The sequence below is a fragment of the Equus przewalskii genome, chromosome 13, assembly GCF_037783145.1.
Source record: "Equus przewalskii isolate Varuska chromosome 13, EquPr2, whole genome shotgun sequence".
In the NCBI taxonomy this organism is placed as follows: Eukaryota; Metazoa; Chordata; class Mammalia; order Perissodactyla; family Equidae; genus Equus; species Equus przewalskii.
In genome coordinates, this window is record NC_091843.1 from 17,999,878 (window position 1) to 18,018,803 (window position 18,926).

The 18,926-nt window shown below is 36.6% G+C and overlaps 1 protein-coding gene across 15 annotated transcripts in view; it reads left to right on the forward strand.

Annotated features, from left to right (window-relative positions):
• ATP10B (ATPase phospholipid transporting 10B (putative)) overlaps positions 1-18,926 on the forward strand; it is a 286,689-nt gene that overhangs the window by 66,791 nt on the left and 200,972 nt on the right. For 7 of the 15 annotated variants that reach the window (XM_070569113.1, XM_070569119.1, XM_008517152.2 and 4 more), the window contains one exon: positions 1,409-1,491. The exons of the other annotated variants lie outside the window; for them this stretch is intronic. The gene's annotated coding sequence lies outside the window, so the exon portion shown is untranslated. The remainder of the gene's footprint in view (positions 1-1,408; positions 1,492-18,926) is intronic. 15 annotated transcript variants of the gene reach the window in all.

The following is an 18,926-nucleotide window of genomic DNA, read 5'->3' on the forward strand; positions in this document are numbered from 1 at the left end:
CCTAGATGCAGGCTGTTTGGAAGCTAGACCATCAGGCAGCAGCTGGGAAAATATGTAGTTAGAGCACGTCAAGGGATAAATAGGGATATAAGGGGGTTTTTTGCCTGTTCCCTCTTCACTGGGTCCCATTGTATAGCTATTGGGGTTGCTCCTACACCCATTAATAACTGCTACAGTTAATAACTGTAGCAAATACAGTTACAATCCTGTAGGAGTGTACCATACTGCTACAGCCCTGTAGGAATCAGGAATGCAAACCCCTTTGGCTATCAGAGCCAGACAATCCAGAGCCCGTCCCTTGGACAGCACTACAAAAGCTGGGGCACCAGATACGCGTACATACTTCTTCCAGGGTGATACTAGCAACTTGGATCAGGCAAGAGAAAAATCAGTGGAAGTGTCCTCAGACTTCCCTGTTATCTGGAGAGGATCACAGTCAGCTATAGATGAGTGCTAAATTAGAAGCCTGACCCTCAGGCAGCAGCTTTTAAAGTACAGTCGTGTGTCACTTAACAGACAGGGACACATTCTGAGAAATGCATTGTTAGGTGATTTTGCCATTGTGCAAACATCATAGAGTGTACTTACACAAACAGAGGTTATAGCCTACTACATACCTAAGCTATATGCTACTAATCTATGGGACCACTGTCATATATTCAGTTCATTATTGACTAAAACAATGTTACGTGGCATATGATTATAGGCAAATAGGGCTTTTTCAGGAAAAGGTCTGGAAGATAGGTGTTTTGTCTTCTCTCTGTGTGCTGAGCTTTGGGAGGATAGCTAAGTAGCCATTTTTTCTTTGTTTGCTACAGTCCTGTTGGACTCATTGGCTATCAGAACCGGGCAATCTAGCAGTCTATCCCTTGAGTGACAGCTACAACACCTGGGGCATCAGATGTCTGTATAAGCTCCTTCCAGGGAGATATTGACTATTTGGAGTAGACTTGAGTGAGAAGGTGAAGCTGGCTTCCTCTGTCTCCAGGAAGGATCTTAGTCAGCAACTAGATGCATGTTAAATTAGAAGTCTGACCCTCAGGCAGCAGCTTTAAAGTATGCAAATAGGCCTCTTTCAGGAAAAGACTGGAAGATAGGCCTTTTTTCCTGCTCTCCCTCTGTACTGAGCTGTTGGGGATAGCCACAGAAAGTCCTTGCCAGCCCCTTAAGAACTGTTTGTTTGCTATAGTTTTGTGGATTTTGTGGACAAGCTCTGTTGGCTTTCAGAGCTAGGTGTTTTTGGGGCACTAAATGTGGTGTCCAAACTCTTCGCTTCTCAGTTGGGAGTTATCTCTGAATTGTATAGTGCTGTGCTGGGGGTGGCATTTATGATGAGAGTATGTCTCAGTCTTTCCTATCCATTTTGATGTGGGTGATATGAGTATTTCTTCTTTTGCCTGATTTGTAGGAGTCACTCAGCTAGCATCCGGGTTTCTTTCGGAGTGAATTGGTCCATGCGTAGCTGTACATTCAGTGTGTCAATGGAAGGAGGTGAGTTCTGAAGCCTCTATGTTGCCATCTTGAATCAGAACTCAAATGATATTCTTTTGTTTGTTTATTTCTTTCATTTCGTGCAAGGTGTTCATCTTGTTTTGTATCAAGCCTCTGCTGTCCTCATAAAATAAATTGGAAATTGTTTCCTATCTTTCAGAACAATTTGCGTAAGATCAGTGTTATTTTTTCTATAGATTTTAGAAGAAATCACCAATGAAGCCAAATAGTCCCTGAATTTTCTTGTGGGAATGTTTTAAATAATGAATTCAATTGCTTTAATAGATACAAAGCTATTCAGATTTTCTGTTTCTTCTTATGTCAATTGATAGGTTTATTTTTATAGGAATGTATCCATATCATCTAAATTTTTTAATTGATTAAAGTTGTTCAGAATATTGTCCAATGATTTTTTTCTCAGTTGAATTCTCAATGATATTCCTTTAACTCCCTTCATATTATTGGTTGTTTGTTTCTTCTCTCTTTTTTTTTCATGATTAGCCTTCCCAGGAGTTTACCAGTTTTGTTAGTTTTTCCTAAAGTACCACCTTTTGGATCTTTTACTTCTGTCTACTGTACTTTTTAAAAAATTTCACTAACTTTCTTCTATTTACATTTTTTGGGTTTCACTTCCTTTTTCTCCCCCCTTACCTCCTTGAGAAAGATACTTAGACAATTGATTTTTAGCCTTTCTTCTTTTCTAGTATATGCACTCAAGGTTATAATTTCCCTCTAAGTGTGGGTTTAGCTATATCCCACAAATTTTGATATGCTATATTCATTATCATTCAGTTCAAAATATTTTCTAAACTTCTATTATGATTTCTTCTTTGCTCCATGGGTTATGTAGTAGTGTATTGGTTAGTTTTCAGATTTGGGGAAATGTTTTCTGGTTATCTTTCTATTAATTACTTCTAGCTTATAGCCATTGTAGTCTGAGAACATATTCTCTATGATTTCAATCCTTTGAAATTTGTTAAGATTTGCTTTATGGCCAGAATGAGGTCTATTTTGGTAAAATGTTCCATATGCACTTGAAATCCTATGCAAGGCTAAGAGTATATTGATCAAATACTCTGTTCACAAATTAATTGAATTGGTTCTTTTTCCCTCTCCCCTTTAGCATGATTATATTATTTATTTGGAATACATTTGGGTTCATTTGTTTTCAATTTGCTTTCAGTCTTAAGTTTTCCTCCTTCCCGTCTTAATTTAATTATGGTTTTGAATATGTAGAACATTAACATACTTCTAAAAATCAAAACTATGCAGAAACATGTAATCATCTTTCTGTAAAAGTGTCACTGCCTCCTGTATTCCTTCCACCTCATTCCACCTACCCCATGTAGGTCACCAACATTACTGTTTCCTGACCGGTTCTTGCTCTGTGATTTTTTTTTTTAAGATAAGTAAATGTACATATGTTCTTATTTCCTCTTTTTTCTTTTACACAAGGTAGCATGTAAGCTCTTTTGCAATTTGCCTTTTTTATTTAACAATATCTCCCAGAGATCACTCCACATCAGTTCATAGAGATCTTCCTCATTCTTTGTTTGCAGCTGTGTAATACTCCATTGAATATATACACCATGGATTTTTCAATCAATCTCCTATGCTTAGACATTTAGGTAGTTTCCTAAAAATAATACTGCAGTTAGTAGCTTTGTGTATATGTATTTTTGTGCTGTTGAGGGTGTATCTTCCGGATAAACTCCTAGAAGTGAGGTTGCTGGGTTGAAGGATAGATGCATATGTAGTTTATTAGCTTGTGCTGAATTCCTCTCAATAAGGACTTTGCATTCCTACCAGCAATGTATGAAACTGTCTGCTTTTCCTCAGCGATAGGAACATTGTCAGGCTTTTGGAGTTTTGTCAATCTGATGAGTGAAATAGAATTTCAGTGAGTTTTAACTTGCATTTATCATAATGTGAGTGAAGCTGAATATCTATACATATGTTCAAGGCTCATGTTTATATCCTTTTGTAAATTGCCACTTCGTGTCATTTTTCTGTGAGATTATTAGTATTTATTTTTTCTTCAAGTGTTAAAGGTTTTTTGTATATTAGAGATGTTGGCCGTTTTTCTGTGATATACACTGCAAATACTTTCTCTTTGTCCTTTGTATTTTTACATAACTTATGGTGTTCCTTGTCATATATAGTCAATTTATCATTCTCTTGTTTTTCACACCTGGATTTTTTAGTCAATGTTATAAACATTTCCCTAAATCCAAATTATGGAGGAACTCACCCATATTTTCTTCTAGTACTAGTAAAATTTTATTTTTTACATTTATAATTCTTACTCATTTTGAGTTTCTTCTTCTATATGACGTGAGGAATGGATTTTTTTTTTTTAAAACAGTTATCCAGTTGTCCCAACATCATTTATTAAAAAGATTATCTTTTCCCCAGTGATTTGAGATACCACCTTTATAATATACTAGATTTCTATGGGCTTCTATTCCATTGGCCTTTGTCTCATCATAAGCCAGTACTGCACCATTTTAATTACAGAGGCTTCATAGAATCGATATTCAGAGGATCAGACTCCTCCCCTCACCCATAGCTTTTCCTATTTACTCTTCCTTCCTGTCTTTGCGTATTTATTTTTTCTTTTCTTTTTAGCTTTATTGAGGTATAATTGATAAATAAAATGATAAGATATTTAAAGAATGCAACACGATGATTTGGTATACATATGTATTTATTTTTTTATATGAACTTTAGTCTCAGTATATCTAACTTGATAATAAAACTTGTCGATATTTTCATTGGGTTACATTAAATTTATGTTAGCATAGTAAAAAGTGAGATCTTGATTATGCTGAAGCATCTTAAATAAGAAAAAGTGTTATCTTTCCACTTGCTCCAATATACTTTTGTGTCTTTCAGGATATAGTTTTCTTCATATAGATTTTTATCATTTATTGTTATGTTGATTCCTAAATATTTTATCTTTTTTGTTGCTATTATAAATAAGATATAAGATTTTCTCGTTCATTATGTCTTTTAACTGGCTATTGCTTTTGTATACGAATGCTACTGGGTTTTGTTATATTTTCTTTTCATTGTGAAATATGGTTTTAGCATTATAAAATGTCCTGGCCTCACTTTATGTATTTGGCTTGAATTCTATTTTGTCTGATATTTGGATTTCAATTCCTGCTTTCTTTTTGCCTCTGTTTGGCTGGTAAGTCTGTGCATTCCTTTATTTTTAGCCTTTTTGAATTATAGCATTTTAGATATGTCTCTTATATACAGCATAGAGTTTGGGTTTTCATTAATGGATAGGTTTTAGAATTATTTTAATAGATGAGTTAAGCTCATTAATGTTTATTGATATGACTGTTATATTTCGTGCCAAGTATGTCATCTTATGTTGCAATTTCTGTAGGCACCATATTTACTATGTTTCCTTCTCTTTTTGATGTGTCTTCTTTGTTTTTCTTTTTTTCCTTTGGCTATTTAGGATGTTCACGTTTCTGTTGTAGTGTTTAGTTTTGTATTCATAGTATCCTTGATTCCTTTTTGTCTTAACCTTTTACTATCTCAAACTTCCAATGACTCCCTCATCTCAGAATAAAATTAAATATCTTTGCTATGGCCTACAAGGCCTTCCATGACCTGTTTCCTGGCTATTTCTCTGGAGTTTTTCCTGTGACTCTCCAGTCACTCAACTCCAACAACATGACGTTCTTGGTCTCCCTCAAACATGTTATCATCTAAAGGTCTTTGCAGTCAGGTTATCTCTATCTGAATGTCCTTCCTGCAAATTCTTACACTATTTACTCCTTGACTTCATTTAGGTCTGAGCTCGAATTTTACCTCATCATCAAAAGAGTCCCTGACTCCCATAGTTAATAGATCATGGCGATTTCAATCTGTAGCTCCTTATCCTATGTGATTTTTCTTCAAAGCATGTGCCACCACTTGCCATTGTTAATACAAAGCACGGGTAGATTCTGAAGGCCAAAGAAAATATTTGAATGGTCCCTTCAACTAAAGAGCATATTTTCCATGGTTTCTTGGCATCGTTAAAATGCTGTTCAGTTAAAATTCTAAAACTTGAAAATTTGGGTCAAGTATATTGAGGTTCTCAAATAGAGAACAGAACTGGAAGTTACTTGGCATTGAAAATGCAAATGGGTAACTCTGCCTGACAACCAGATAACAGCCCTGCCTATCGAAGTTTGTCTCTAGGCTGTTTCCACACTACAATTTGTTGGAAGTTTCATCCACATCTTATTTTGATGGTATGTGTGGGCCTGTTTTCTTATGTTCCCTTGACCATTTTAACAAGAGTCTAAGATATGGGTTCATTTGAACCCATGAGTAAAACTGTACAATGTGAGAACCCCCCGAATGGAAGTCTAGCACCAGCTGTCTCATGCAATTCTCCAACTTCATGCTCCATAAAGCAGAGGATAGAGGCATCATGAATTGATGAGGTGTGGCATAGTAACCTGGGGCCTCAAAATTCATGCCAGATGAGGAGGCAATTGGAATGGGCTTCTAAGTACCAGCATAATTTTGTAATTCTGGCAAAAGTTTGTATGTGAAAGATAGCTGAGTCCCAAATGATGTCTGCCATCTGTGGCTACATTGTAGAATCCTGGTGTGGAAGAATTTGGTTCCCATAACTTTGCTCAAACTTCTATGTGGTAATGAATACTTTTGTGAACAGTAATGGTTATTGTAACCTGGTGTGCTGATAAGCATGGGAATATCTCCAGGGCAAGAGTAGGATGGAGACTGGATCGTGGGGAAATAATTCTAAAAATGGTTCTCCAGGGCTAAGGGATAAAGCAGATGGTACTATATTTGAAAAATGGGAGAGAACAAATTATAGCTATTTATGTTTCTGCTCTGAGGGCAATGCCTGTATTTTCTATAGGATGGCTTCTTTGCTAAGGACTATTAACTTGAGAGGGGAAAGCTACCACCAAATGATATTTTAATGGCCAGCATAAAAAATGTGTTACTTTTGCTGTGATTTCCCTGAAAAAACATATCTTGGTAGAGAAATCTTAATCATATTTTAGAAGCTCTGTTGGGTCTTTCTCATGGAATAAAATAGTAACAACATTTTAGGAAGAGAAACACTAATGGATTTCCCTTTCAGAAATTATTTAATTCAAATAAATGTTTAACGAGCTTTTGCTGAGTTCATGGCATGGTACTAGATAATAAGGGAGTATAAAGAGGAATAAAATATATCCCTTGACCTCAACGCATTTGTGATTTTGTGAATAATATTCCAATAGCTAAATTTTGTGTATTGTATGATAAGAGATAGTAACAATATATAAATGACTCACCTCACCACATTTATAGTAGCTGATTTTTTTTTATTCCTGCTTTGAAGGACCTTTCTAGTTGAAAAAAGAAAGCCCCACAAAACTCTTTCATAGAGCCGTCAAACAGCTTGCAACATTAGACAAATGTAATCAGCAGTGAGAAAACATGATGGACTGACTGATGAGATGGAAAGACTTTTGATTGCCTGGATATGTGATAAGACAATGAATCCATATGCCTAGAAGCCAAATGGATTTTTTCCAAAGGGCTTTCATACTGAAAAACTCTTAAGAAAAAGAAAAATGAGACATTAAAGGAAGACATTTTCAGCTTGAACAAGGGACTATTTGATAACTCCAGGAGGAAGTTCTATTAGCGTAACCTCCTAGTTCAGGGAAAAGCTGTAAGGAATCAGGCCACTATGTAATACAAGAAGGAGGAGGAAATGGTGGACGTAAATGGAGTACGAAGGAGGGATCCTTGGAGGTAGTGGCATTTAATCTCAGCCTTGAAAGATACGGATGGGTTGAGTCCATGGGAAAGAATGATTGAGTCAGAGGAACCAGAGTGAACAAATATATGAGCTCTGAATTGGCTAAGAATCTGGTAGGGAAAAATATTTGTATGTTGGATTGGTAAGAGCTGAGGAAGCAAAGATAGTTCACGACGGGTTCACAGAGGGTGTTCACTTGAACTTTACTTAATAAACGATGAAGGAAATGTAGGATGTGAAGAATAATGCAGTGAGATCAGGGCTTTAGAAAGATAACTCTGGAGGAGCAACGTAAAGAACAAGTAGAGCATATGTGACAGCAGTCCAGACCAGAGAGTAGAGGCACAAGGACTCTCTCATTTTGTCCTCTACAAATAACTAGCATATTATTGAGCACGTGGCAGCCGTTCCACAAATGCTTTATTCACTCAGCATGTAAGTATAGCATATCTACCACATACAAGCATTTGTGGAGGCTAGAGAAATGGAGAAATATTCCATTGTTCCCAAGAAACTTAAACTCTTTACTGATTAGTCATGAATTTATAAGGTTTTTTAATTTATTTTTTTTTTCAGTGAGGAAAATTGGCCCTGAGCTAACATCTGTGCCAGTCTTCCTCCACTTTGTATGTGAGGTGCCACCACAGCATGGCTTGATGAGCAGTGTGTAGGTCTGTGCCCAGGATCTGAACTGGTGAACCCCAGGCCGCCAAAGTAGAGCACACGAACTCAACCACTATGCCACTGGGCCAGCCCCCTACAAGGTTTTTGAGGGTCATCCAAGGTCCAATTGCCCAACTGTTTTGAAATGGTTTGCATTCTGCTCTCAAAGATATCAGTAGTCAGGACCAAACTTCCAGAATAAGCCACACAAAAGATTACAAATTGTATGAAACAAACAAACAAACCGGGTTCTCTGTCACATCTCCCTATTGCTCTTACTAGTTTATTTCCACTGACACTGAACTATCTAGGAAACCAAAAATTGAAAATATCAGATCTGACTGCAGGAGGCAATCAGGAGCCCCATGGAAAACCTATTCTTTTTATATATTTCCAATGCATGAAGAATAATCTCTACCTGGAAGCCAAACACCCTAAGCTGATGTCCAACTTGCTTTTTAGACATTATCCAAACATACATAATGTAGGCAATAGCTGCTTGACAGGGATTTGGAATCAGGAAGAGGAAAAGACATTTTGGTTGAAAATTGCGTGGTAATATTTATCTTCACAATGCTGTGTATGCCCCAAGCCTGTCTTCATTCTTAACCCCTGAAGAGAGAAATAAACTGAATTCAAGCCAGTGGGTCAAGATCCAAATGTAGCACATAAGCTTACTCCCGGCGCGGATAGGGGGTCCCAGAGAACAGCATGTCCTATAAAACCTTGGACAGCAGAGAGAGATGACCATATGCTCCTCTTGCCATTTCTGCTTGTCATTTTCCACTCCCCTTCCCCCTGTAGGTGACTGATAAGCAAAAGCTTAACTTTCCTTTCATCAACAAAAAAAACACCACAAGCTATACATCTCAGCTTGTTCTTCAGCAAGTACTGTCTGTTTCTGAGCCAATGTTTGGAATTTGAAGTGACAACTCAACCCAATAATTTTACTCCTCTCCCTCTCAATCTTAAATTGTTTTGTTTTGTTTTTTTTTTTTGCTGCATCTTAATCCAGGGTGTAAGAAACATGGCTCTCACAGAATGAAATAAATCTTGAGGAGTTCTCTCTCCCTCAGCAATTCAACATCTCTTTTGGATATTCTCCCACTGAGCATGTCTTCAGAGGGACCTCTCACCTCATCGGTGATCTGTATCTCAGCTGCCACTTCTTTTTGAGGAAAACTTGACTTTCAGTTTCTAGGGAACACACAAAACAAAACCTTACAAGGGAATTGGAAGTAGGGGTGTTGAATGAGACAGCAACAAATTTCTGGTTAAGGGATGCACCAAAGTACGTACAGACTAAGCTGGTTCTGACCATTACCTTTACTGAGGAAATTAAGGATGCTTAGGTTTTACAGAGCCTTTATCCTCAAGGAAAGATTTCATTGTAACTAATGCATGCTTGGGCTGGAAAGCATTTAAAGAAATTCTAAAATGTATACCACAATGATCATGACCAAAGAGTTTCTCTGGTTGATGAGAGCTTATGCGTGAGTATCCAGAAGCATGTTGTAAATTGAGAAGATGCATCATCATCACTTAAGCCCCCGATTAAGGTTTTATTTCATTAAATTTTAATCACAGTTCACCTTATTGACACATCGCTCTACTTTTTTTTCAGTTTCATCCATATTTATCTCCACCAACTGCATCTTATAGAGAATGTTGCCCTGAAAAGGCAACATCCTTTTGTATAGATTTATTAAATATATCCTTTTAAAAATCAACCTTTATTGGTTTCTGCCACATCTAGCCCAAGACTGAACTTGACCACCCTGAACAGCATGCCCGTTAATCCATAATAGTATTATGCCCATAACAGCATAAGAATCTACCGTTGTGCCTTGAAAAGACAGAAGTGAAAAAGTCTCTCCCCAGAGAAAACAATGCTTCTCTTCCTCCCCAGGGATAAGCATTTTTCCTAGAATTATACTGCTTGAATTGAAAAGTTTACCTCTCACATGCAGGCTTTTAGAAGCACTGTTGATGTGGTCACATTTTAATGTCTAGATTTCCATCTGGAGACCTTGATTGTATGACTGCCTCCAAGTGTGGTAGAACCATTATTGCCAGTAAACCTCAGAGTGTGCATAGATCTATATCAAAGCTTTTCCATGGGGTTGAGGTTTCCCTCTAAAGCACTTGAATTATACTTTAACTATCATCTCACATAGAAGCATTTGGAAATTTGTTTTTAAAATCACTTTTTAAAATTTCAAAACACTTCTCGTTGCCAAATGTAAATGATACAAAATCACACCATGTAAAAATATGGTTCTTTCTAAAGTTTTCATTTCTCAGTTAAAATTCTCTACCTCTTTGTAAATTGTCCACTTTCCTCTACTAGATCTTTAACACATTTATCACAGTTGTTTTAAAGTCTTTGTCCTCTAATTCCAAAATCTGGACTGCTTCTGTTGACAAACTTTTCTCTTAATTATGAATCACCTTTTCCTCCTTTGCCTATCTCATAATTTTTGGTTTTATGCTGGACATTGTGTGTAAAAAGAACCATAGGATGAAATAAATATTAACTCCTTGAAAAGAAGATGTCCCTTCCTCTTCAGAGTGCTGATGTGGGAAGTTGAGTCAATCTAACCTTATAATCATCTGCAATTCAGCTGAATTTTGAATTTGTCGCAGCTTTTGTTAAATTCAGTCAACCACTGACTTCAACAGATTCGAGGGCGGGATCAGAGCTTCGCCTTCATCAGGGCTTGAGATCTCATTATTAGTGAGAGTCTTGAAATCCCTCTATACTCTACAATGGCACTGCCAGCTCTCCATTTTGGGAGAGATTTCTCTCTTCTTTATGACTCAGCCATCAGCTTTTTAGTTTTTTGTACCTTGTGAAGTCTCTCTACCATACTACCCTGCCACCAGGCTTCAGAAGACTGATGCTTTAAAAAAAGATGAGTGCCTTACATTTGGTGAGGGTCCATGCGCCTTAGAGGAAATCTATATCAGATCTCCAGGCCTACCACAGATTTAGGCATCTAACGCCACACCCTTCATAAAGGTGCTGTGTGAAAGAGTTGACAGGTAAGCACATTCTTGCTTTGGTTCGGATTTGCTCAGGATTCTAATTTGTGATGCCAACCCACACCTGGCCATGAAAAGATTGCTACAAATCAGGCTTGTTTCTTCTTAGCCCCATCTATGGCACGGTTGTTCCTCCTGCTGCCTTGACTTCAGGGATGAAATTAGTTGTGACATTCTTCTCCCCTAGGAATAGCTCATCCCTTTCTGTTTGTTTCATTTAGATTTCTTTGTATCCTCAGCTCTCCAATGAATTTTTAGAAGTATGATTTTGTGGCTTATGTAGCTTTGTCTTATTGTCAGAGTGGGAGCAGTGGTCTCTTGCAAGATTCCACATTCTAACTAGAAGAGAAGTCATACAGGAAAAATAGAAAGTCTTCCTTATTGCTCCCCAAATGCATCCATATGCATACACACTCAGACACTTATTTGTTTATGTATTTGTGTGCATATGTATGTGACTTTTTAAATAAATAGCTTGCTATGCATTCTCTCTACAACTTTCTCCTTTTTTTCAACAATGTCTTGACTGTATATTTCCCTGCTAGTACAGGTAGAGTTACCACATTCTTTTGAACACTTATATAGTATTCCATGGTATTGTCTGAACTATCATTTATCGAAGCAAGTTCTTACTGATGGATATTTAGTCATTAAATATTTTAATATTATAAATAATGTATCCACGAAAAATCTCACAAAAGTATGCAGAGTTTTGTGACTGTTTCTAAGGTCGAAGTCCTAAAAGTAAACAGCTCATTTGAAGATGTTTACTTCTTTTAAAAGATAACATTAAACATCATCTACTCTTTTCACATCACTCTGTGCCATCATTGTGACTATTATCACTGTACTGCTGTGATGCCCTGATCACTTTTTGACAAGTGTTGGACTATTTGACCCCTTGCATAAAGGCCTGAGATCAGAGTAACCCTGAGTAGGTTCTGTGGAAGACTAGTGCCATGAATATTTCATAAAAAGGGGATCTGGGGGCCGGCCCAGTGGCATAGTGGTTAAGTTCACGCATTCCACTTTGGCAGCCCAGGGTTCACAGGTTCAAATCCTAGGCACATCCTTATATATCGCTCATCAAACCATGCTGTGGCAGTGATCCACATACAACATAGAGGAAGATCAGCACAGATGTTAGCTCAGCAACAATCTTATTCAAGCAAAAAAAAAAGAGAAAGATTAGCAATTAACATATGTTAATTCAGGGACTTTCTTCCTCACCCAAAAGAAAAGGGAGAGAGGAGGTTCTGTGGTCAAGTTAGATTGGGAAGCCCAGTATACTATATCCACACACGCTTCTTTCTTAGAGATTCAGAACATGCTTGAATATATTAGAGACTTTATGAAGCCATGCAGAAGAATGATCTATTTAACTTTGTTTCGCCCAGTGTTTTCCACACCTATTGATCAAGTAACTCTCATTGTTTATTATATATTGACATCCTATAGAAAGAAATTTGGGAAGTGCTGCTCTAAGTAATTTTATTCCTTTAAAAATAAATCTGGATGTTCCTGCTGCTTCCATCTCTTTCCTTGTAACTAGGCTTTCAACACTGTCCATGATGAGTTGCCTTTTCTCCTGATCACTGAATCTCCTAGTCCAGAAAGGCTCTCCCCGCTTAGAGATGGGAGGTCTCCATGCTTGCTAGAATTGTTTATAAACTAAAAATGGGCAGACTTTAAGAGAGGGCCTACTGAGCTCTCCCATGAGTCAATGAGAGCTTTTAATGCCTGAACTCTATTAAATTTATGCGGCCTTCCCATGACTCTTCTTTTCTTTTCTTCTTCATCTTCTTCAAGATTCTCATCTGTATTTTCTCATAAGGGAAGTATGGTATTCTTGGCTGTCTCCTAAAGTCCTGATGTAGAGAAGTCTCTTGCTTATTTAAGGCTTAGGCAGGGAGGATTTGTCCTACCAGAAGAAGAAAAGTAGGAAAGTTCAGTAATCTTATTCATGATAAGCTATGAGAAGAGAGCTGTGCTAGGTATGAGAGAGACCATATGCTAGGTAGAGCCTCCATTAATTGTGAACTCACTCTATGCCAACCATGGTGTGAAGAAGTTTACCTCAATCATCTCATTGACTTCACTCAACAACAGACTAAAAAATTACTGTTGTTATCTCCATTTAACAGATGAAGGACCTTGGGCCCAGTGAAACTAAAAATATAATTTGTTTACAGTCACACAAAGCAAATAATAAAGTAAATGATAGAGGTGAGATTTAAACTAAGTCTTCCCAATTTCAAAGTTGTTTTTAACTACTACACTATTCTATCTACTATGTGAGTGTGTATAGTGCATGTGTGTGTGAGAGAGACAGACAGACATAGAGGGAGAAAGAGACAGAGACAGAGAGAGAGAGAATGAGAATGAAATTAACCAAAACTGCTGTTCTGATATGTCAGACTAACTAGAATGAGAGTCAGAGATTTAAGGCCAGGCCAAGCTGGGTAGAATTTCCAACCCTCTAGATCAGTCATCCCTCTAGATCCTATTCTATATGCTGTCCTCATTTCTCCTCTGGATCTTCCCTTGACATCAGTTGTAGAATATGCAATAGAAATCTGCACTAGACAAAGGGACTATAGAGCTTCTCTGAGCTAAGAAAGAAACCCAGTCCAGAGAGTTTCATATATAAAAATTTGGCTCAGTTCCTAACGAATTTGGATTACATGAAATCAACACTGTTTTCTCTGTGGATAACCAATCAATACAAGTACAAAAGGAGGCTTAGATTAATCTGCAGCTGGAAGCACATTCGTGAAAGCAAAGCACAGATTTTCAAAGCTCAAAAAACCTTAGGCTTATTTGATCTAGTATCGTGATTGCAATTTGTCACATGCAAAAAACATATTTATTCAACAAACATGTATTGAGTACTTCACTTTCAAGCATCGTGTCAGTTGTCGCAATGCCTACACAAACACAGTGATTGGAAAAAATTAAGGAGTGAATTGCTTGAGTGCATTGGGGAAGATTATAAAAAATGGAAAATTAAAGAAAATACAAAAACGTGTGCTATGAACTTCTGACATACAAATAAACATTAGCAGGAAATAGTTTAAAAGGCATTAGTGAAATAAATTTTATATTAGAAATCTCATATTCGTTCCAGAAATACTTGCTGAGAAGCTCTTATGTGCTAGATATGTGCTAGGTCCTGGAAACATGGGGGACGCATAGGATAGTTTTTTACCTTAAACATCCTACAGCTAAGTGGGAAAGAGAAACATAAGAAGAATACTAATCACACAGCTTATAAGGGATATAATAGTAGCATAAATGAAAAAGTGAAGAAAAGTCCTGAAGGATTGGTTAACCTTTGTGAAAGTGCATAAAGCTAGTTGACATGTTACATTTAGCCTCTGGAAATGTTAGAAAAGATTTTGGGGATCACAGATGAATACCTTATTTTACCAAAGAGGAAAGTAGGCACAGAGAGGGAAGGTGGCTTGCCCAAAACTAACAATTGGCAGAATGGGAGTAGGAAAATCCTTGACACCCAAGCTAGTGCTTGCCCACATGCAGGTGAGAACCCTTTGTTAGAGACTTTCAAAGAAGATGTGTGACCTTTCCTGGCACACATCTCACTGGGAAGCAGTTGTCCCTCCTGATTTCCTACTCCTGAGCTGCTTAGGTTAGGGTGAACCTTTGTGAGCATGCCCAAGTACTTGACAGAAACCAAAGGAAAAATGCAAACAGTTTGAAATAAACATTTTCATTACAAAATGTGCCAGGGGGTACTTTTTTGTGAACTATTTTACATTAGAACCACCTGCAACAAAGTGGGAACTGCTGGTGTTTGCCCCTTTCTTGGCATAACAGGAATGCAAATAAACAGCTGCTGTATTTTCTGCAATGTCACTGCTTGGAAGTCCGCTAAAGTGCCTTTTGTTTGTGTTGGGTATATCTCTAGGTCACTTAGAGTCACTGTCTTTTCCAGGAATTAGCTTAACCCCTATTATTATTCATAAAATAATGAAAACTGGAAAGCCAATATCCAGCTGCTATTCAGTCTGAATCCCCTTTCAGTTTATTCATTAGACTACTGAGATAGAGCGGCAAGAAAGTTTTGTAGAAATTAGATGCGAATCCTAAACATGTTCGTGTAATTCAGCCCCCAAATTCTACTTCTTAGAGTGTGTCTAAGAGAAGCTACTCAAAAGAAGAAAAAGATTCATTGTTTTAAACATAGTCTTAAGAAAACTGGTTATAATAGTAGAAATTATGCAAACATCTTACATATCAAATAGTAGGTAAATTAGAACAATTTTTGGAGCATTACAAAGCCATTAAAAAATGTTAATAGCTGTACAGCTGCATGAAAAAAATTGTTTAACATAATGTTTGTTTTCATTTCTGATGTGGCTGATTCAATAAACTAAAAATCTTATAAGACAATTTGACTATGTACTCTGAAAGTCACCTAGAAGTGAAAATATAACAAACATCCTTTTAAGCTCTAGGTAAGCACTTAAGAAAGTACAGAAAATCCCAAAGAGTCAAAAATAAAAGAGGAACAGAAAAAGGGAGAAATCATGGGTATTATTCCAAGTTGCTGAAGTGAGTTTTGGGGATTGTAGATTGGGCTGATAGTCTCCATAAGAACCTGATTTTTTAATACACACTAGTGTGCAGGAGCCAAGATCTTGGGCCTCAATTATTTGAGGGATTTTGAATTAAGTTGCCTATGTGAAACCATGAACTTCAAAGGGCTACAACTTCAGCAAAAGATTCAAACTGAGGAAAAATTCAGCCCATCAACAAAGGGGCACTAGCAGCTTATACATCATGTCCTAAGCTCAAAAGAAAGGTATAAAGAAACTTCCCCTGAAAATTTGTAATGAATCTGTCTTCACTTATGTTTGGAGTTTGATTTTTATACCATCTGCTTGCTCTAGTAATTATTAAGCTGTAAGTAGCACATACCCGAATGGTCTAGGGAGCTTCTGATTTTGGCCATGATAGAGTAATTGAACTATACTTGCCTCCCTCCATGAACAATTAGAAAGGTGAGTAAAATATATAAAACAATTCTTTTCAAACAATGAACAAAGGCAATGTAGGGCTGTGATTCCTAAGAGAAGGGGAAGAAATGAGGAAATCTTTTGATTGCCCTAACTTCTGATTGTTGATACCTTCCAGACCACAGTGCAGGGAGGGAGAACTCAAGCAGAGCACTGTCGACTCAATGACTAGAGAAGACTGAAATAAGGGTGCAGGCAGGCTAACGTGAAAGGAACCTGTGGGCCAGCATGCCAGAGGAAAACATACAGAGGAAGAGTTCCAGAAAATGGCAGGGGGAGTCCCTTTGATTCTGTCACTAAATATTGAGTGCATATGTACAGGATGAAACTACGTGAGCCCAGCCAGAAAAAAACTTGGCAGCTAAAAGCTGGTCAATTCACAGAGCTCACACGGGGCTAGGAGATATTAGAGTGGAGAGTAAACATCGGACACTGAGGGCACTCAGTAGCAACCACATGAAACCACACTTTACACACCTTAGTAGGTGGGCTAAATTAGTACCAGAGTAAAAGTTACTTTAGACTAACTCTAAAGAATCTAAAAAATGTGATTCGAAAGATCAATGTGACTTCCAAATAACTTACCTGACTGCCAGAACAAAGTCCAACACGTTTCAAAGGAAGACGAAAGATCCAGCTACTCAACAATGTATAAAATTCACAAGTCCAGCAACCAATCAACTATTACTAGATTTACAGTGAAGTGGGAAAATGTGCCCCATTTACAGGAGAAAATTCAGTCATTAGAAACAGATCCCAAAATGACAGCAATATTGGAATTAGCAGACAAGAGCCTTAAAATAGCTGCTATGAGTATTCTCAGCAATTAAAAGGAAATTTGAACATAATGAGGAGAGAAAGATACCAAGAAGAACCAAGATTTTATAGCTGAAAAATACATTGTACTTAAACAAAAAATTCACTAGATGGGATTAACAGCCAATACTATGTTCAAGAAGGAAAGATTATGAGCCTAAAGACAAAAGAGTAAGGCATCCAAACTAAAGCAAAGAGAGAAACAAAATAATAGAGAGGAAAAAACAGACTCAGTGACCTGCAGGATGATAATAAGTCAACTAACCATGTGTACTTAGAGTCCCAGAGGGATAATGGGCAAAAAAAAAAAAAACGTTTTGGAGTAATAATGGCTGAAAATTTTTTTAATTGATAAAAAACCACGAGAATATAAATCCAATAAGCTCAATGAACTCTATGTAGGATAAACATAAGGAAAACCACCCTACAGCACATCAAAATTAAATTGCTAAAAACCAGTGATAAAAAAAGAAAATTTTAAAAACAGTGAGAAGAAAAAAATATATTATGTAGAAAGGAAAAAGATAAGAATTATTAATTATTCACAGAAAACATCATGTACATGGAAAATCCTCAAAAAAGTAACTCAAACAATTAGTAAATTTAGGAAGGTCACAGGGTAAACACATAAGTCATTTGTATGTTTATAAACTGGAAAAAAATGATTGAAAGTTAAATTTAAAATACCATTTACAAGCACCATAAAACCCCACCAAACAAAATATGTTACCTACAAAACTCTGCTGAGAGAAAATTTTAAAAACCTAAATAAATAGACACGCTAAATTCATGGATTGGAAGACTCAACATTGTTAAGATGTCAATTTTATTGAAATTTGTCTATGAATGCCACATAATCCCGATGAAAATCCAAGTGGGCTTTATTGTAGAAATTTAAAAGATGATTCTAAAATCTATATGGAAATACAAAGACCTAACATAGCCAAAGAAATTTTTTGAAATGAAGAACAAAGTTGGAAAGCTTGTATAATCTAACTTCAAGAGTTACTATAAAACTGTTTTAATCAAGATAGCATTGTATTGACATACATGGGAACATATGGATCAATAGAACAGAATAGAGACACCAGAAACAGACATACACGTATATGATCGTTTTTTGACAAAGAAGCCAGGTAATTAAACAGGGAAAAGAGACTTTTCAACAAATGGTGCTTTCCATAGCAGAAAACAATGAACCTTGAAAAAAATGAACTCTCACGCCATATCTTGATGTTAAAGTAAAAACTATAAAATTTCTCAAAGAAAACATTTTTCTTTGTTACCAGAATTAGACAACAAAAACGTCAGACAAAAACTGGCAAGGCTATAAAATGTGAATGATGAAAACATAAAAGAAGGAGCTGAAAATATGAAAAAAGAACAAGACTCTATCAAAAATGACCAAGCAGATATAAAAGGAAACAAATAGAACTTCTGGAATAATTTTTTTACAAATGCAGTCAATGATTTTTTAAATTAGTTGATGTGCTAAACAGCAGACTAGACAGAGGGAATGGAGAAGCAAGTGGCGAACTGGAACATGTTTATTAAGCGAACATCCAAAAAACAGAACGGTGAGTTAATGAGATAGAAACTATGAGGGGAAAAAGAGACATGGAGAAGACACTGAGAGAAAGAGAAAGAAGAGAGAGAGACAATGAGAGCGAAACCAATCAAAACCATTGTTCTGATAGACTAGTTAGAATGAGATTCAGAGATTGAAGTCTGTGCCATACTTGTCTTAGACACAGAGTAAAATTGCAGATTTATAGACAAAAATCTCAGAAAAACATAGAAAAGATACATACTATTTGCAAAGAAATAACAAACTGACAGACTTCTCATTGCAAAGATAGAAAACCAAATGGTGCTAGAGAAAATTAACTTTTAACCTCAAAATATATATTCAGCTAAAGTAGCATTTGAGTGAAAACAAAACAAAGATGTTTTCAGACAAAGACTAAAAGTATTTACCTTATAAGAGACTCCCACTAAAATACTTAATAAAGAAATTAAACCAGTAGAAAAAAATTGGAATAAAGAAAAATACTGAGCAAAAAGTTTTTAAAACGTTT